The sequence below is a fragment of the Schistocerca americana genome, chromosome 5 (assembly GCF_021461395.2).
Source record: "Schistocerca americana isolate TAMUIC-IGC-003095 chromosome 5, iqSchAmer2.1, whole genome shotgun sequence".
In the NCBI taxonomy this organism is placed as follows: Eukaryota; Metazoa; Arthropoda; class Insecta; order Orthoptera; family Acrididae; genus Schistocerca; species Schistocerca americana.
Window position 1 is genome coordinate 667355146 of NC_060123.1, and position 21408 is coordinate 667376553.

Consider the following 21408-nt stretch of genomic DNA (forward strand, 5'->3'; position numbering starts at 1 on the left):
GAGAAAGATATCTGTTGTCTTTCTCACATCTGTGAGTCCTTCTTCCCCCCTCTCTTAACTGTCAGAAAGCTTGTTATGTTGATCCTTTTATACCTTTGCTTGTGTATTAAATTTAGGATTTTGATATTTTAGTGTAACATTTGTGACTTTTGCATCCGTTCATTTAGGGCTGCAACCACATAATTTGAACTATAGATTGTTTCACGGAAGGTATCACCTTTTTGCTGTATCCCTTTATGTGAACAAGAAGCCATGTGCCTTTTGTTACCCATGACCAGTAGTGGCCATCTCATGATTCTTTGTCTTATTCGCCTCTTTCATTTCGTATCGCCACGCATTGTGCTGTATCTTTATAAATATTTTCAGCTCCACTGTGAGTACTTTGTTGCAGTTTGTCGTTAGATGTAGTTTACACCGTCGGTCAGAGTTTAGATCGGTCTTCCATGTAATTACGTCGATATTTGTTAGGATTTAAAAATCCATTTTGTTGTATATTTAGATTTAGATTATTGCGAATCCGTCTGCATTTCTGGGGTCTTTTTCTATAAGATGACGCCCATTACATGAGGCATTCATATACCCATGCTGAATCTCGTACCGAGATTAATGAATCACTTTCCTACGGAAACATATCTACAAAACCAAAGTTGTACTTGCGAAAGTTTAACCTTTTGCCGCTAAAATTCTCCGAGTCAGCTGGCATTCCATAGCGTTATGCCTGAAAAATAGCCACTGAATCAGTTTAAAGTTGCTTAAAAATTTCTGTTTTGCATTTCACTAAAGCTAAAAGGACAATGGTTAGCTGTCATAACCATCCAACAAAAAGCTCACTATAGACTGAAACTAGTAAAAGACGCCCACTAAAAGGCCGAACAATGGGATTGGATCCCCCGACCGTACTCTAAAACATAAAAATAATGCCTTAGTCCGAGCAGTCCCCTCTTATGTCTATTACTCGTATGTCACCTAATATCCGCTTCACCAAAATTTTTCCACTCCCTCCATAACCTTGAACGCAATTCAGATCTACCTAACGTCCAAATTAGTATTCTCTATGAACTTCCTTCAAACTTGAAACCAATCACTGTATTGTTTCAGACCTGGTTATCAAATCTCGTATTCTGTTGCTCTTGTATCATCATATCACTCCACTATTACATATACACTCCCTCCACATCCTATCACAACGATACATTAACTGCCTGCTCCTACGCGGCCATGTAATCTGCCCCAAGATTCTTTCATCTATAATAGACCACTCTCTTTTCCTCAAAGTCATTTTATTTTAAACAAAATATTATAGTTAGTTATAAATCACCCACTTAAGTAATTTTAAAAACAAATACATATTTTCCATTTTATTTAAGATTGAGTATCTACGCAGGGTGTCTCGTTACTATACATACAAACGATACTGGCAAACAGAGGACAGAAAAAAGCAAATCCTCCTAAGAAAAATAGGTCCGGAAACCAGTGGTTTGAGAATAAGTATTGTCGAAGGTAAGCCATGGTACAAAATAAGATAAATTTTGAGGAAAGAGAAGCAATTATTGTATGTTTTAGTTATATTCATGCAACAAGCACAGTAGATTACTTTATTTCGCATTCATTGCAAATTTCACATTCAAGCGCAGTTTCTATAATTCATAAATGTAATTAACGTGTGTAGCATTCAAACTGGATATAACTTGCGTAATAAATGCAACTACATCTACATCTACATCTACATCTACATTTATACTCCGCAAGCCACCCAACGGTGTGTGGCGGAGGGCACTTTACGTGCCACTGTCATTACCTCCCTTTCCTGTTCCAGTCGCGTATGGTTCGCGGGAAGAACGACTGTCTGAAAGCCTCCGTGCGCGCTCTAATCTCTCTAATTTTACATTCGTGATCTCCTCGGGAGGTATAAGTAGGGGGAAGCAATATACTCGATACCTCATCCAGAAACGCACCCTCTCGAAACCTGGCGAGCAAGCTACACCGCGATGTAGAGCGCCTCTCTTGCAGAGTCTGCCACTTGAGTTTATTAAACATCTCCGTAACGCTATCACGGTTACCAAATAACCCTGTGACGAAACGCGCCGCTCTTCTTTGGATCTTCTCTATCTCCTCCGTCAAACCGATCTGGTACGGATCCCACACTGATGAGCAATACTCAAGTATACACTCCTGGAAATGGAAAAAAGAACACATTGACACCGGTGTGTCAGACCCACCATACTTGCTCCGGACACTGCGAGAGGGCTGTACAAGCAATGATCACACGCACGGCACAGCGGACACACCAGGAACCGCGGTGTTGGCCGTCGAATGGCGCTAGCTGCGCAGCATTTGTGCACCGCCGCCGTCAGTGTCAGCCAGTTTGCTGTGGCATACGGAGCTCCATCGCAGTCTTTAACACTGGTAGCATGCCGCGACAGCGTGGACGTGAACCGTATGTGCAGTTGACGGACTTTGAGCGAGGGCGTATAGTGGGCATGCGGGAGGCCGGGTGGACGTACCGCCGAATTGCTCAACACGTGGGGCGTGAGGTCTCCACAGTACATCGATGTTGTCGCCAGTGGTCGGCGGAAGGTGCACGTGCCCGTCGACCTGGGACCGGACCGCAGCGACGCACGGATGCACGCCAAGACCGTAGGATCCTACGCAGTGCCGTAGGGGACCACACCGCCACTTCCCAGCAAATTAGGGACACTGTTGCTCCTGGGGTATCGGCGAGGACCATTCGCAACCGTCTCCATGAAGCTGGGCTACGGTCCCGCACACCGTTAGGCCGTCTTCCGCTCACGCCCCAACATCGTGCAGCCCGCCTCCAGTGGTGTCGCGACAGGCGTGAATGGAGGGACGAATGGAGACGTGTCGTCTTCAGCGATGAGAGTCGTTTCTGCCTTGGTGCCAGTGATGGTCGTATGTGTGTTTGGCGCCGTGCAGGTGAGCGCCACAATCAGGACTGCATACGACCGAGGCACACAGGGCCAACACCCGGCATCATGGTGTGGGGAGCGATCTCCTACACTGGCCGTACACCACTGGTGATCGTCGAGGGGACACTGAATAGTGCACGGTACATCCAAACCGTCATCGAACCCATCGTTCTACCATTCCTAGACCGGCAAGGGAACTCGCTGTTCCAACAGGACAATGCACGTCCGCATGTATCCCGTGCCACCCAACGTGCTCTAGAAGGTGTAAGTCAACTACCCTGGCCAGCAAGATCTCCGGATCTGTCCCCCATTGAGCATGTTTGGGACTGGATGAAGCGTCGTCTCACGCGGTGTGCACGTCCAGCACGAACGCTGGTCCAACTGAGGCGCCAGGTGGAAATGGCATGGCAAGCCGTTCCACAGGACTACATCCAGCATCTCTACGATCGTCTCCATGGGAGAATAGCAGCCTGCATTGCTGCGAAAGGTGGATATACACTGTACTAGTGCCGACATTGTGCATGCTCTGTTGCCTGTGTCTATGTGCCTGTGGTTCTGTCAGTGTGATCATGTGATGTATCTGACCCCAGGAATGTGTCAATAAAGTTTCCCCTTCCTGGGACAATGAATTCACGGTGTTCTTATTTCAATTTCCAGGAGTGTAGGTCGAACGAGTGTTTTGTAAGCCACCTTCTTTGTTGATGGACTACATTTTCTAAGCACTCTCCCAATGAATCTCAACCTGGTACCTGCCTTACCAACAATTAATTTTATATGATCATTCCACTTCAAATCGTTCCGCACGCATACTCCCAGATATTTTACAGAAGTAACTGCTACCAGTGTTTGTTCCGCTATCATATAATCATACAATAAAGGATCCTTCTTTCTATGTATTCGCAATAAATTACATTTGTCTATGTTAAGGGACAGTTGCCACTCCCTGGCACCAAATGCCTATCCGCTGCAGATCTTCCTGCATTTCGCTACAATTTTCTAATGCTGCAACTTCTCTGTATACTACAGCATCATCCGCGAAAAGCCGCATGGAACTTCCGACACTATCTACTAGGTCATTTATATATGTTGTGAAAAGCAATGGTCCCATAACACTCCCCTGTGACACGCCAGAGGTTACTTTAACGTCTGTAGACGTCTCTCCATTGAGAACAACATGCTGTGTTGTGTTTGCTAAAAACTCTTCAATCCAGCCACACAGCTGATCTGATATTCCGTAGGCTCTTACTTTGTTTATCAGGCGACAGTGCGGAACTGTATCGAACTCCTTCCGGAAGTCAAGAAAAATAGTATCTACCTGGGAGCCTGTATCTAATATTTTCTGGGTCTCATGAACAAATAAAGCGAGTTGGGTCTCACACGATCGCTGTTTCCGGAATCAATGTTGATTCCTACACAGTAGATTCTGGGTTTCCAAAAACGACATGATACTCGAGCAAAAAAGATGTTCTAAAATTCTACAACAGATCGACGTCAGAGATATAGGTCTATAGTTTTGCGCATCTGCTCGGCGACCCTTCTTGAAGACTGGGACTACCTGTGCTCTTTTCCAATCATTTGGAACCCTCCGTTCCTCTAGAGACTTGCGGTACACGGCTGTTAGAAGGGGGGCAAGTTCTTTCGCGTACTCTGTGTAGAATCGAATTGGTATCCCGTCAGGTCCAGTGGACTTTCCTCTATTGAGTGATTCCAGTTGCTTTTCTATTCCTTGGACACTTATTTCGATGTCAGCCATTTTTTCGTTTGTGTGAGGATTTAGAGAAGGAACTGCAGTGCGGTCTTCCTTTGGAAAAAGGTGTTTACTATTTCAGCTTTACGCGTGTCATCCTCTGTTTCAATGCCATCATCATCCCGGAGTGTCTGGATATGCTGTTTCGAGCCACTTACTGATTTATCGTAAGACCAGAACTTCCTAGGATTTTCTGTCAAGTCGGTACATAGAATTTTACTTTCGAATTCACTGAACGCTTCACGCCCTCCTTACGCTAACTTTGACATCGTTTAGCTTCTGTTTGTCTGAGAGGTTTTGGCTGCGTTTAAAATTGGAGTGAAGCTCTCTTTGCTTTCGCAGTAGTTTCCTAACTTTGTTGTTGTACCACGGTGGGTTTTTCCCGTCCCTCACAGTTTTACTCGGCACGTACCTGTCTAAAACGCATTTTACGATTGCCTTGAACTTTTTCCATAAACACTCAACATTGTCAGTGTCGGAACAGAAATTTTCGTTTTGATCTGTTAGGTAGTCTGAAATCTGCCTTCTATTAATCTTGCTAAACAGATAAACCTTCCTCCCTTTTTTTATATTCCTATTAACTTCCATATTCAGGGATGCTGCAACGGCCTTATGATCACTGATTCCCTGTTCTGCACTTAAAGAGTCGAAAAGTTCGGGTCTGATTGTTATCAGTAGGTCCGAGATGTTATCTCCACGAGTCGGTTCTCTGTCTAATTGCTCGAGGTAATTTTCGGATAGTGCACTCAGTATAATGTCACTCGATGCTCTGTCCCTACCACCCGTCCTAAACATCTGAGTGTCCCAGTCTATATCTGGTAAATTGAAATCTCCACGTTAATTAACTTCAAGTTCACAACAAATTGATCATTTCAAATTGGTAGAGACATTGTGATGTAAGCAGTGTAGAGTTGATTTATTTTTGATGATGGGAAGAAAAAACAAATCAACGGAATTTCCCATGTATACAGAATTTCCACACCATTTTTTCCAGATTAATTTTTGCAAGCAGAGAAATTAAGAGCTATCATATCCATATGATAAATGTTTCAACCAGTTTACAACCTAAGCATGAAGCAAGCAGTTAATGTGTACTTGAAAACGGGAGGTACCAACAGTATTTAATTTCGGAGGGTAGCGAATAAGCTGGTTGCCTGTCTTCGAAATTATTAAATTTTTATGGATGGCTCGTGATGCAGAACACCTTGGAAATTTTTTGTGTTTTTCATGTATTGCGAATTATTAAGAAGGTGGAATTCGAATACGTTACTATGGTCACACCGAAATGGAAAAAAGGCTTTGCAAGACATATACATTTGGGAAGAATTTGGTATTAACATTAATAAAGAAAAAACAAAAGTCATGAGAATATTTCTCAAATGATTCTTCTAATATATATGATAGTTGTTTCAGCCGATCTGGAGGACGTTATACATTTCAAACACCAGGAAAACTGAAAACTATACATGCTTATTGCATAAATGTGATGTGTTTTCTGTGAGGTATCGACGTAGAATTTTGCATACCCTTCAGTTGCCACGATACTGAATACCGCGACATATACAGTGAACTGATCGCTCCGCATCAGGTCATGTGAAATTAATAAACCAAAGTCGTAAAACGGACCAATAATTAAATATCTGAATTACACAGGGGTGACACAATTAAATATAAAATACGGGTACCACAGCTCACATAGTTATATTGGTAGAAGTTTCCGTCAAGCTAGTAAATGAAACTGGCAACGGCCTTGCCGCAGTGGATACACCGGTTCCCGTGAGATCACCGAAGTTAAGCGCTGTCGGGCGTGGTCAGCACCTGGATGGGTGACCATCCAGGACGCCATGCGCTGTTGCCATTTTTCGGGGTGCACTCTGCCTCGTGGTGCCAATTGAGGAGCTACTCGAGCTAATAGTAGCGGCTTCGGTCAAGACTACCATCTTACGACCGGGAGAGCGGTGTGCTGATCCCACGCCCCTCCTATCCGCATCCTCCACCGAGGATGACGCGGCGGTCAGATGGTCCCGGTAGGCCATTCGTGACCTGAAGACGGAGTGAGTTAGTAAATGAAACTAAAGGTCACTGTTGACAGTCCGGTTTACTGCTAGGTGCGTTAATATGATTCTAGTCACCTGGGGCTGCTGCCTGGCTGAAAATGGGTTCACCGACGCGTAAGCGCAAGTTTTTATGCATGATGGTTGGGGGAGGATGGTAAGCTTGTTTCTCATGATTCCGGAGAGAAAGGACGTGGGGATGTGGGTGCTTAGCACTTACACGTTTATCTGCAAAAGCGGCGGCGAGTTAAAAGTTTGTTGCGGCAGGAAGCTCCCTCCTTGAATGAGTGAGTGCCGTTGGTGCCAGACTCTAGATCGGTATTGTCGGAGACGATTACACATACATGCTGTTTACACAATAGTAATCTCTTTACGATTCCTGGGTAGATGGTGTGCCTTAGTGTTGGGCAGACATGTGAAGCTCTCTCGTACGCAGCCAGGAATTTGGTGCGGTTGCGGCTGCTACGGGAGATCCATATCCTACTGGAATCTCACTTGGTTCACTCGACCTGCGAATGCAGGTGGAATTCATCGTAAACTATGTGTTTATTTATGGCATTCTTTGATTTTTAGACTGATGTGTTTACCGTTATTACCGTGGGCCGGAGATATCTCGGAAAGATCTTCTCTGAGCCTTTTGTATACGCCACCAGGTCATAAAAGATTACATGTATAATGTTTTGTGTATTCTCAGCGATAGCGCGGTGCTCGCGGCTATACAAAACATGTCGGAGATCGAGGGAGTGGCCTAGGCCGCAGGCTGCTTGGAAGATTGTTTGAGATACTGCTCAGCTTCCTATGTGCGTATGTTGTAGCGCTGTGGTACACGAAATACAGTATCTTTGGTTGGAAGTATCAGAATTTTACTACGGCGTCACACAATCTAGCCACGTAGTTGCGGTTTCACAGGGGTTATCTATCGTGGCACGGTATTTCTTTTACATTATTTTTTCTTAGAAATCAGTAGTGCTTACAGCATTTCCTGTGACGTCTTTAATATGACGTGATGTCATTATTTCTACCAATATATTCATTTCCAACGCACACTTTGACGTCACACACACTCGTAATGTAGAGGTGGCTCAGCAACGATAAATAAATCGGGACCATGGTGCATTGTGATTAGCTGAGAGCATCAGAACGCTGATGTGACGTCGAGAACGGGGGATACTGTATCTTGCGTAACTGGATAAAATGCGAAATATTGCGGGAAAATTACGAAAATGTGTGAAAAATACGTGAAATTAGAGAAGAATGAGAGTACCTACAAATCCGCCTAGGTATGGTCTCTGTATCGAGCTACGAAATATTAAATCGTTATTAGCTCATAGACCTCGAGTGACGTGACTTAATCTAATTTATTATTAAAAAATATTTTCCTATGATGATACACTACCTAGTAGCGTAGTGGTGGTTTGTCAGGGGTTTATCTAATGTTGTGTCTAGACAAGACAGCCTAGACACAATGTGAGGAAGCCGAAAGGCACGCGCTAAGCTAAAGCAGGATGGCGTGAGGTCTGAAACAGGATACGTAATGAATGCTATAAAGAAAAGTACGTAGCTTCTGGAATACTTAACTTTAATCCATCCTTTTGGTACATCTGGAGATTGTGGCGATACAAGTGAGACTCCTTAGATACATGCAATGTTACTAATGGCGCCTTGCTAGGTCGTAGCCATTGACTTAGCTGAAGGCTATTCTAACTATCTGCTCTGCAAATGAGCGAGGCTTCGTCAGTGTAGTCGCTAGCTACGTCGTCCGTACAACTGGGGCGAGTGCTATCCCGTATCTCGAGACCTGCCTTGTGGTGGCGCTCGGTCTGCGATCCCTGACAGTGGCGACACGCGGGTCCGACATGTACTAATGGACCGCGGCCGATTTAAAGCTACCACCTAGCAAGTGTGGTGTCTGGCGGTGACACCACATCTAACACGATGTGGTATTTTTTTAGCATACAATATATTTGGTGAGAAATAGGTAGTGCTTACATATTTTGCTGCGGTGTCATTAATATGACGTGACATCGTTAGTTCTATCAACGTGTTCGTTTCTAACTCATACACTATGACGTCAGACAAACTCGTAATGTAGTGGTCACGTAGCAGTGATACAGTACATAAATCGGGACCATGCTGCATTGTGATTGGCTGAGAGCATCTTGACATCGACGCAGCTCGGCGCTGTGACACATTCTCGAGAAAGTGAATCGGAACTCAATTGGGTAAAATGTGTAAAACTGTAGAAAACACAAACATGTGTGAAAAATTTGGGAAGAATGAGAGCAGTTATACATCTGCCTGGGTGTTACCTCTGCTGTTGCCTCGAATGAGGTAGAATTAAACTGTTATAACAAACAGACCTCAGGTGATGTGACTTGATGTGACTTGACGTATTTTGTATCGCAAGCCGCCTCACAGCCTCGATTCAATACCTTGTAGGAGTAACCAGAAGTGCCTGTTTTGGAAATACTGAGCTACTTCACAATACAGGCTTGGGAAAGGCTCGAAGGGACCATTAACGAAAGTAATTTTGCGATTTGTTCCTCGTGTAGGGAATCGTCAACCAAGACAAGTTTATGGAAGCAATGAGCCCACACTGGAGTAATATGGAATTGCACGCATGTTCATACCTTTATTTTCGCATCCGCATCAGACGACGTACTTTTGCTTCTCAATATACGTTTTGTTTAATGTGTGATGTACTTGAATCATTTCAGAACTGTCACTGAAAGAAAGAGTTTACCTTTCTGTTTCGTTACAACTATCTTTTGTCGTATGGTAAGTGTATACTTCAGTTACATGTTCTCATAAATCTTATTCATCGTGGTAGCTAATACGCTTCAAAGATTGTCGCGCCTTACTCAGCACGAGAAGTTGCTACGTGAGTAACTTTGCCATTCGCGTATCGATATTTTATGACACTTGGGTTAGTTCTCACACCCTCCCACATTCAGCATCTCCAAAAGAAGCAGCTCCGATAAAATGTTGCAGAATACCTACACTATGTGATCAAATATATCCGGACACCTGGCTGAAAATGACTTACAAGTTCGCGGCACCCTTCATCGGTAATGCTGGAATTCAGTGTGGTGTTGGCCCACCCTTAGCCGTGATGGCAGCTTCCACTCTCGCAGGCATACATCCAATCAGGTGCTGGAAGGTTTCTTGGGGAATGGCAGCCCATTCTTCACGGAGTGCTCCACTGAGGAGAGGTATCGATGTCGGTCAGTGAGGCTTGGCGCGAATTCGGTGATCCAAAACATTCCAAAGGTGTTCTATAGGATTAAGGTCAAGATTCTGTGCAGGCCAGTCCATTATAGAGACGTTATTGTCATGTAACCATTCCGCCATAGACCGTGCGTTATGAGCAGACGCTCGATCGTGTTGAGAGATGCAATCGCCATCCCCGAATTGTTCTTCAACAGTGGGAACCAAGAAGGTGTATAAAATATCAATGTAGTTCTGTGCTGAGATAGAGCCATGCAAAACAACAAGGGGTGCAAGACCCCTCCATGAAAAACACGACCACACCATAACACCACCGCCTCTGAATTTTACTGTTGGCACTACAGACCGTGGCAGATGTCCACCAGTCATTCTCCATACCCACACCCTGCCATCGAATCGCGACACTGCGCACTGTCACTCCACACAACGTTTTCCCACTGTTCAATCGTCCAATGTTCACGCTCCTCACACCAAACGAGGAGTCGTCTGGCATTTTCCGGCGTGATGTGGGGCTTGTGAGCAGCCGCTCGACCATGAAATAACAAGTTTTCGCATCTCCCGCCTAACTGTCATACTACTTTCAGTGGATCCTGATGCAGTTTGGAATGCCTGTGTGATGGTGTGGGTAGATGTCTGCCTATTACACATTACGACCCTTTTCAACTGTCGACTATCTCTGTCAGTCAACAGACGAGGTTGGCCTGTACGCTTTTGTGCTGCACGATTCCCTTCACTTCACTATCACATCGGAAACAGTGGACCTAGGGATGTTTATGAGTGTGGAAATCTCGAGTAGAGACGCCCCATCTCATCGTTGGCCGAGAGGCCCCTATTCGGGGAAGTTCGGCTGCCAAATGCAAGTCTTATTTCATTCGACGCCACATTGGGTGACTTTCGCGTCGGTGATGAGGATGAAATGATGATGAGGACAACACAGCACGCAGTCCCCGAGTGGAGAAAATCTCCAACCCGGCCGCGAATCGAAACCGGACCCACTTGCATGGGAGGCGAGCACGTTACCAGCCAGCTAAGCAGTCGGAAACTCTCTCATGACGTCTAATGACTACTGAGGTCGCTGATATGGAGTACCTGGCAGTAGGTGGCAGCACAATGCACCCAATATGAAGAACTTATGTTTTTAGTGGTGTCCGTATATTTTTGTTCACATAGTGTATCGTGTCACTTTGAGTCAGTTTATATTCTTGATAACTCTGTTCATGGAAAAGTCATATCGCGTGTCTGTGTTTCCATAGAAGACACACTGCGTCCTTTTTGTTAGGTTCTTTTTTCAGTGGAAAGTCACACAGCAACTAGGGAGAGTATTATACTAACTAAAACGAGACCAGGACCGTACACCGTAACCGAGCGAGGTGGCGCAGTGGTTAGCACACTGGACTCGCATTCGGGAGGACGACGGTTCAATCCCGTCTCCAGCCATCCTGATTTAGGTTTTCCGTGATTTTCCTAAATAGTTTCAGGCAAATGCCGGGATGGTTCCTTTGAAAGGGCACGGCCGATTTCCTTCCCCATCCCTCCCTAACCCGAGCTTGCGCTCCGTCTCTAATGATCTCGTTGTCGACGGGACGTTAAACAACACTAACCTAACCGTACGCCGTAGATCGCAAGCAGTCGCTGCGACACGGAGGCGACACCTAGGTGGCTAGGGGACTTTTGGCAATAGCTGGGACCCGTTCCCGCTGTGTTGGAGGCGGACTGTGGAGCACGACAGCCTTTAGAGGCGGACACCCAGCCTAGATCTCTGTCAAGAATATATTATGGCACTAGAATACCATTAGTGGGTTGCCAAAAAGGGTAAATTATGATTTTGCTTAGGGTAGACAGGTAATTTTAGTATACAGACGAAATACAATATAAGGAGCAGATTTCAACTCGCCTCTTAGTGCCGTTTACCGCCAGGCCACCTCCAAGATGGCTTTAGCAGATGACAACATTTCCCCCATCAACTTCCGCATCCTACAGCGTGCCCAGTTTTTGCAGACTGACAGTCGTAGAACCCTGGGGGTGATCATGTTTATCATCACCAAACGAATCAGTTGTGTCTTAGCCATTCCGGACGCTGCCAGCGGCCTTTTCTTATTGTCAGGGTGTAACGGTACCACCGACCACCTTAAAACGGCAGTCGATGCCCACGTTATACCTCTGCGAGGAATTTTTGAGAAAGTTGACCGTGAGATAACGTAATGGAATCAGAGCAATCAAAGTGGGATTCATTTTCGAAATGCTCCACCAGAGTATAAACAATAGTAAAATGTGGGTCAGGAACAGACGTTCTCCCAGCACAAAAGCAAGTTGTAACATAACATATTAAAACAGGCCTCCAGCCTAATTAGGCGTCATGCAAAATGATGAAGTAAAACGCAGTGCTGAGGCTTACCTAACCTTCCTTGACACACACGCAGACACTAAACTCTTTCCTTATATCTGTTTACACTACAGCACAGTAACCTAAAAAAAAAAAAAAAAATGTTCAAATGGCTCTGAGCCCTATGGGACTTAACATCTGAGCTCATCAGTCCCCTAGAACGTAGAACTACTTAAACCTCATTAACGTAAGGACATCACACACATCCATGCCCGAGGCAGGATTCGAACCTGCAACCGTAGCAGCTGCGCAGTACCTGACTGAAGCGCCTAGAACCAAGCAGCCACCGCGACCGGCACAGTAACCAAACCTTGCAGATAAATGTACTACTAACTAGTAAGTCAGATAAGCAAATGGCCAATGAGATAGTAAACCGCAACATATTGCGCTTAACAGCACGTACCTTAAATGAACTAGGTACAACGGTTTATAAAACCAAATACCGACACACATGAAACTAGTAGCAATACTGAACAGGGAAAAGCTTGAAATGACCCCTAATTTAAATCAGGTGGTCCGCTACTGATCATACTTTGTCACTTCATTGCTTACAGAATCTCTGTGGCTGTGCACTATGTATTAATCAACTTACATTAGAACAGATAATACAGTAAATAGTTCTTTCTTAAACTCGGTTTGAAGCAGTTAAACAGAATGCAAATCTATCTACACCATCTCTGAAGGAGCCTTTGCATTGCTTCATTAACTAACTAGCCTAGTACATGAGGACCCTTAAACTTCCATGGTTTGAAGAACCATGCTCATTAAGAAAAGTACACCAGTGTGTGATAAATTGTAAGTATTCTTATAATTAATTATTAATTAAGTAAAGCACAACAAACTATGACTCTTTAAATAATAAATGTGCTTTCATAAGCAGCCTTTTGACCTATTCAGAAATATGACTGGCTGTGAAAATGACAACACAACATTAAATTCAAGTTCAATCCCTTTCTCATAATAAATTAGGACATTCGGAATTAAATTCACTGGGATAGAATTCCTGTCCAGGTTTGTGATTTGGGATAATCACGGTGGTAAGGCAGAGTTTTTAGTAACACCGCGATTATTATTATAAAATGAACGAAAGTTAACAAATACCTGGCCCATTTACAGAGTGCCAAATACAAAACAATTTAATGTAAGGCTGGTGGCACTGGCGGCGCAATTTGCAGTGGCTGTTAACCTGGCGGCGATACAGTCATGGCAGTATTGTTGGCCTCGTCCATTTATTGATTCCTTGGCGTCGAAAGAACATTTTTATAGGGTCAAAAACCATGCCATGATAATGGTAGCACCAGATGCAGCATTCGACGCCCGTAAATACTTCTGCTTGGGTAGCTCAGTTGCTTGAGCACTTGCCCGCGAAAGGCAAAGGTCCCGAGTTCGAGTCTCGGTCCGGCCCGCAGTTTTAATCTGCCAGGAAGTTTCATATCAGCGCACACTCCGCTGTAGAGTGAAAATTTCATTCTAGATTTCAGTTACTAATAATTAGCAGTAGAGGACGTAATGTACTCAAACGTTCGACTGGGTTTCTAGACCGAAGCCGTTTCACCACTCTTTCTCTTTGTGTATCGTTGGTGTTAACAGAAAATGACGTCTCTTTCACGCTTTCGCCGGTGCTGGAGTCCTGTTTGCAAGTAAATAAAGAGAACACAAATTAATATGATGCCTTTCTCTTGATATAAAAAAAAATGTTTCACTTTGATGCCTTCATAGACACTACGGTAGTGCGCAATTAGCGAAAAAAAAATTTCTTGCTGCTCTTGGTCTTCATCAGTGGTCGTAAACTAATTTAAAATCAAGAGTCTATTGAACGACTGAATAATGTGAAACAGCGTGGATGATTTATACAGGGTGTTCGGAAATTACCGTTACAGACTTCTAAGACTTGTAGAGGGGAGTGAGTAGATAATATTTCGAATTGTAACCCATGTCCGGAAACGTATCGTGCTGCAACCATTTGAAAACATGTTGGTACTGCAACCCCTTCTACAAGTGAGTTGTTTTACAGTTCCACTCATTAATAGCCAAAGATTTTGCTCATGTACTTGTTGACGGGTTCTCTTCAACGTGATGCAGCACTGCCCCTTCCAATTCGGGTGTGTGGAGTCTCCTTGGAGGACCACAGCCACGTCTGCTGACGGTAAAAGTACTCTTTTCGAAGCCGTTACGTAACTGTGGCGAAAAGAGTATGCGATGGAGTCGGACATTGTAAAGAACGATCTTGATAAAGGCGACAAGCAGCTCTTCCATTATCGTGAGCGTCGCCATTCAGAAGGATCATGTTGGTGTTGTTGTGGTTGTGGTCTTCAGTCCTGAGACTGGTTTGATGCAGCTCTCCATGCTACCCTATCCTGTGCAAGTTTCTTCATCTCCCAGTACCTACTGCAACCTACATCCTTCTGAATCTGCTTAGTGTATTCATCTCTTGGTCTCCCTCTACGATTTTTACCCTCCACGCTCCCCTCCAATACTAAATTGGTGATCCCTTGATGTCTCAGAACATGTCCTACCAACCGATCCCTTCTTCTCGTCAAGTTGTGCCACAAACTCCTCTTCTCCCCAATTCTATTCAATACCTCCTCATTAGTTACGTAATCTACCCATCTAATCTTCAGCATTCTTCTGTATCACCACATTTCGAAAGCTTCTATTCTCTTCCTGTCCAAACTATTTATTGTCCATGTTTCACTTCCATACATGTCTACACTCCGTATGAATACTTTCAGAAACGACTTTCTGACACTTAAATCTATACTCGACGTTAACAAATTTCTCTTCTTCAGAAACGCTTTCCTTGCCATTGCCAGTCTACATTTTTTATCCTCACAACTTCGACCATTATCAGTTATTTTGCTCCCCAAATAGCAAAACTCCTTTACTACTTTAAGTGTCTCATTTCCTAATCTAATTCCCTCAGCATCACCCGACTTAATTCGACTACATTCCATTATCCTCGTTTTGCTTTTGTTGATATTCATCTTATATCCTCCTTTCAAGACACTGTCCATTCCGTTCAACTGCTCTTCCAAGTCCTTTGCTGTCTCTGACAAAATTACAATGTCATCGGCGAACCTCAAAGTTTTTATTTCTTCTCCATGGATTTTAATACCTCCTCCGAATTTTTCTTTTGTTTCCTTTACTACTTGCTCAATATACAGATTGAGTAACATTGGGGAGAGGCTACAACCCTGTCTCACTCCATTACCAACCACTGCTTCCCTTTCATGCCCCTCGACTCTTATAACTGCCATCTGGTTTCTGTACAAATTCTAAATAGCCTTTCGCTCCCTGTATTTTACCCCTGCCACCTTTAGAATTTGAAAGAGAGTATTCCAGTCAACATTGTCAAATGCTTTTTTCTAAGTCTACAAATGCTAGAAACGTAGGTTTGCCTTTCCTTAATCTTTCTTCTAAGATAAGTCGTAAGGTCAGTATTGCCTCACGTGTTCCAATATTTCTACGGAATCCAAACTGATCTTCCCCCATGTCGGCTTCTATCAGTTTTTCCATTCGTCTGTAAAGAATTCGTGTTAGTATTTTGCACCTGTGACTTATTAAACTGATAGTTCGGTAATTTTCACATCTGTCAACACCTGCTTTCTTTGGGATTGGAATTATTATATTCTTCTTGAAGTCTGAGAGTACTTCGCCTATCTCATACATCTTCCTCACCAGATGGTAGAGTTTTGTCAGGACTGGCTCTCCCAAGGGCGTCAGTAGTTCCAATGGAATGTTGTCTACTCCCGGGGCCTTGTTTCGGCTCAGGTCTTTCAGTGCTCTGTCAAAGTCTTCACGCAGTATCGTATCTCCCATTTCATCTTCATCTACATTCTCTTCCATTTCCACAATATTGTCCTCAAGTACATCGCCCTTGTATAGACCCTCCATATACTCCTTCCATCTTTCTGCTTTCCCTTCTTTGGTTAGAACTGGGTTTCCATCTGAGCTCTTGATGTTCATACAAGTGGTTCTCTTGTCTCCAAAGGTCTCTTTAATTTTCCTGTAAGCAGTATCTATCTTACCCCTAGTGAGATAAGCCTCTACATCTTTACATTTGTCCTCTAGCCATCCCTGCTTAGCCGTTTTGCACTTCCTGTCTATCTCATTTTTGAGACGTTTGTATTCCTTTTTGCCTGCTTCACTTACTGCATTTTTATATATTCTCCTTTCATCAATTAAATTCAATATTTCTTCTGTTACCCTAGGATTTCTACTAGCCCTCGTCTTTTTACCTACTTGATCCTCTGCTGCCTTCACTACTTCATCCCTCAGAGCTACCCATTCTTCTTCTACTGCACTTCTTTCCCCCACTGCTGTCAATTGTTCCCTCATGATCTCCCTGAAACTCTGTACAACCTCTGTTTCTGTCAGTTTATCCAGGTCCCATCTCCTTAAATTCCCACCTTTTTGCAGTTTCTTCAGTTTTAATCGGCAGTTCATAACCAATAGATTGTGGTCAGAGTCCACATCTGCCCGTGGAAATATCTTACAATTTAAAACCTGGTTCCTAAATATCTGTCTTACCATTATATAATCTATCTGATACCTTTTAGTATCTCCAGGGTTCTTCCATGTATACAACCTTCTTTCATGATTCTTAAACCAAGTGTTAGCTATCATTAAGTTATGCTCTGTGCAAAATTCTACCAGTCGGCTCCCTCTTTCGTTTCTTACCCCCAATCCATATTCACCTACTATGTTTCCTTCTCTCCCTTTTCCTACACTCGAATTCCAGTCACCCATGACTATTAAATTTTCGTCTCCCTTAACAATCTGAATAATTTCTTTTACATCATTATACATTTCATCTATTTCTTCATCATCTGCAGAGCTAGTTGGCATATAAGCTTGTACTACTGTAGTAGGCGTGGGCTTCGTGTCTATCTTGGCCACAATAATGCGTTCACTATGCTTTTTGTAGTAGCTTACCCGTACACATAATTTTTTATTCATTATTAAACCTACTCCTGCATTACCTCTATTTGATTTTGTATTTATAACCCTGTATTCACCTGACCAAAAGTCTTGTCCTCCTGCCACCGAACTTCACTAATTCCCACTATATCTAACTTTAACCTATCCACTTTTTAAATTTTCAAACCTACCTGCTCGATTAAGGGATCTGACATTCCACGCTCCGATCCGTAGAACGCCAGTTTTCTTTGTCCTGAAAACAACGTCCTCTTGAGTAGTCCCCGCCCGGAGATCCGAATGTGCGACTATTTTACCTCCGGAATATTTTACCCAAGAGGACGCCATCATCATTTAACCATACAGTAAAGCTGCATGCCCTCGGGAAAAATTCGGTGTATTCTGCAAATGTGTACTCAACCATGTTGGTCTAACACTCACTGACACATGCATGAAGCTCGATCCAGCTCAGAGAGTCAGGATAGACGCTTAATGACATCAGCCGATTCGACGTAACCACCCCCACCAAGGCTTCACTGTTGCATTCCTACCTATCAAACACGTTTTCAAGCGGCTGTAGCACGGAAACAGTGCGTTTCCGGACATGGCTTCCTAAATATTATGTACTAGCTCCCCTCTATAGGTCGTAGAAGTTCGTAAACGTAATTTCCCAACACCCTGTGTGTATATCCTGCTCCTCTTCTTTAAATTAAATATCTTACCCGTAGCTGCACAAACATTTGTGAATTTGTTATTACACCTTTATTTAGAAAAGGGTTAAGACAAATTTTTCTTTTGTTCATCGTAATGTAAATGCTCATGAAAAGTAATAGAAAAGGAAACAACACGTTCATGTTTCACGAACGAAGTTTTTTCCCTAATAATACCGAGTCAGTTTTCATCCTCCCCTACAATAGCAGTTAGCTGCTGGGAACAGAGACAATAAGTTGCCAGATGAATCTGTTATTCTGTGACATTTCTTTCCAAGCATTATGAACTGCTTCGGACAGCGCTGACTTGGTTGCTCATGCAGGTCCTCTACATCAAATAATTTTCTCCATCTCTGCCCATACGTGATCTGTAAGACTGCGGCAAGCACCTTTGTAAGGCTAGTCCAATAGATTACGATCTTCGTTCATCTGAAATCACTGTATTATACAGTTCGCTGTATGGACAGTGGAACGCTCATGTTGGAACAATTATGTCTGCCAAAACCTTCTGAAAGATAGAAGGAAGCATTATGTTAAACAGTATCTGGCTGTAGTAATGAGTACAAAGAGGACGGCCCAGTTCCCACGAAGCGCCACAGCCATTTGCTGATGCCCATCCTGAAACTGTGATAGAATTTCGGCCACGTCTTTGCCTCTGGTGGACATGTTAGCTGTAGAATCTCGCTGCACTTGAACGATATTCATGGACATAATTATTTGGTGTAGTAGAAAACACCTACTCGTCCGTAAATGTAACTTGCTCCCAGTATGAAAGCGGTTTCCTCGCGTGCGCCAGTGCGAAGTTTAATCTGGTAGCCTTGTGTTGCTCATTCAACGCTTCCTTAACCCCAGATTTTCGTCCGTACATTCCTATCTCATTGAGACGACTAACAGTCGACCTGCTCACGCTTAGCTGAAAAATGTTAGTAGCTTCTGTGCTGCTCCTGAAAAGGTCCTCACCGCTCCAGAGGAGTATGCTATTGTCCTGAGCCTCTGTTGCAGCTCGTGGACTTCGATGGCGAGGACAACGGTTGACGTGGTTTTCAATCGCCATCCTCTTCACTCAGAGATGAATCGCAGTTTTGCTGTGTTCTAGGGCATAGGAAATGACGCCGATGCAGTACTCATCTTCATAAGACGCAAGAATGCGACCTATATCAAGTTCCCTAAGCTGTGTCTTAGCGCAAGTAAGAAAGGACTCAGAAGGTAAAAAGAAACGAAGTTCCATCAAAGGTGGAGAGCACTTCGTTCGCCTCAAATGGTAAATTAATTCCCCTCCACATGTTTTGAGAAAGATTTCATAAATAACTTCCTCGTAACTATTATTTCGACTATCACTGAAATGTATTTTGTCTCTAAACATCAGCGGTAGTAATAATGACAGCTCTTCATAGGCTAAAAGTGAAATTTATATTCATACATTGAATCAAGTCATGTTGCTCCGACTATCGTATGTTTCTAGTCCAATTTGTTACCTGACATATTACATCGTATGAATGGGTAACAACACTGCATAATGGCTAAAACATTCAGTTTCTGATGTATCGTCATCGGGATCGAATCCTGTCACTTCTACAAATTCCAATTCAATGTTGACATTTAGTTATTGATTCAGAATGACCACGTCAATTGTGGCGTTCATGGGTTGATACGAGAAGCATTCGATAAGCAATGCAACACATTTTTTTTTCCGAAAGCAAGTTTGTTTTACTCAGGATTCCAATACACCATATTATTCCATACTTTTTTGGCAACAAACCCCTACTTTTAAACATAAACTCTTTTCAACGCAGCTGCTTTACTCCATCGTCATGGCAGGGCCTGTATGCCCGCGTCCTTCGGCTCTACTGGTCGACGTCGGAGCCAATGTCTTGCTACATCAATGATCTCCACATCATCCAGTACTGCTTTCCACGGAACGCGTCCTTCATCGGACCAAACAAATGGAACTCGGAAGGTGAGAGATAAAAAATAAATAAGTAATAATAATAATGGTTCAAATGGCTCTGAGCACTATGGGACTTAACATCTATGGTCATCAGTCCCCTAGAACTTAGAACTACTTAAACCTAAGTAACCTAAGGACATCACACAACACCCAGTCATCACGAGGCAGAGAAAATCCCTGACCCCGCCGGGAATCGAGCCCGGGAACCCGGGCGTGGGAAGCGAGAACGCTACCGCACGAGGTGAGAGATCCAGATGCAAGGTAGATGAGGAAGAACAGTCCAATGAAGTTCTGTGAGCTACTTTTGGGTGCGCAGACGTGTGAGAGGCCTTGCGTTCTCTTGGAGAAGGAGAAGTTCGTTTCCATTTTTGTGGCGACGACTACGCTGAATATGAGTAGCACGTTACACTGCACTGCGAAAGAGGACATCACATAAGATAAGCCCTTCAGTGTCTCAGAACATCTCTGCCATGACTTTATCGGCGGTTGCTGCGGCTTTGAACTTTTTCTTTGGAAGAGAGTTGGTCTGAAGCTACTGAATGGATTGCGGATTTGTTTCCGGTTCGAAGTGATGAACCGATGTTCCATGACCTGTGACGATGTTCTACAGCTGCCAGAGGGTGTCATCACGACAGCGCGGGACGACCCCATGGAGACGGATCCTCGGCCCCCTCTCGTCCTACCGATGGAGCTGGACCCGTCCACACCGCAGCAGCTGACGCGTTCTACATCTTATGGGCCTCAGGAGGTGGACGCGTACCCTTCTGGTCGCTTTTCGGGGGACGTTTCCGCCAAAGCGAAGGCCGGATGGTGGGGTACGACTAGAAGCTTGACGTCCCCTGCAGCCACAGCTTCCGGTCCAGCGCAGCGTCTACGATCCTGCTTCCCCTCCCGTTCTCGAGCTCCCTATACGACGACGGTCAGTCGCTTTTGGAGGAGGATGACTTAGCATTAATGGCAAGGAATGTAAGGGCACTAAAGGGGAACTATGATGCGTTAGAGCAAGCAGCAAGAGAAGTAGGTTTAGAAGTATAAGCAAAACAAAGTATATGGTGGTGGGGGAGCACAATATAAACGGACAAAAGAAATCAATAGTAATGAATCGGAAAGAATATGAAAGAGTGAAAATATTTAAATATTTAGGTAAAAATGGAGGACAGTAAAGTATCAGCAGAAATTCAAGAAAGGATAGCGAGTGGAAATCGTTGCTCTTCTGCCTTGCAGAATGTATTTAATTCCAGGAACGTTAGTAGGAATGTTGTGACTTGGCAAGACAGCCAAGCCACTAGGAGAGGAAGCCGAAAGGCACGCGTTTAAGCTCACGCAGGCTGGCGTGAGGTCTGGAACAGGTAAGGGAATTTATAGTAGCAAAGAACGTAAGTAACTACTGGAATACTTAACTTTAATTCATAATTGGTGAACATCGGTCTGACGGTACATGCATCACAAGATAAATAGCAAATGATAATGGCGCCTTGCTAGGTCGTAGCAAAT

The 21408-nt window shown here is 43.9% G+C and overlaps 1 pseudogene; it reads left to right on the forward strand.

The window, feature by feature from the left end:
- The first annotated feature begins 6414 nt into the window (after window positions 1-6414).
- LOC124616901 lies at window positions 6415-6532 on the forward strand (annotated as a pseudogene).
- The last annotated feature ends 14876 nt before the right edge of the window (window positions 6533-21408 follow it).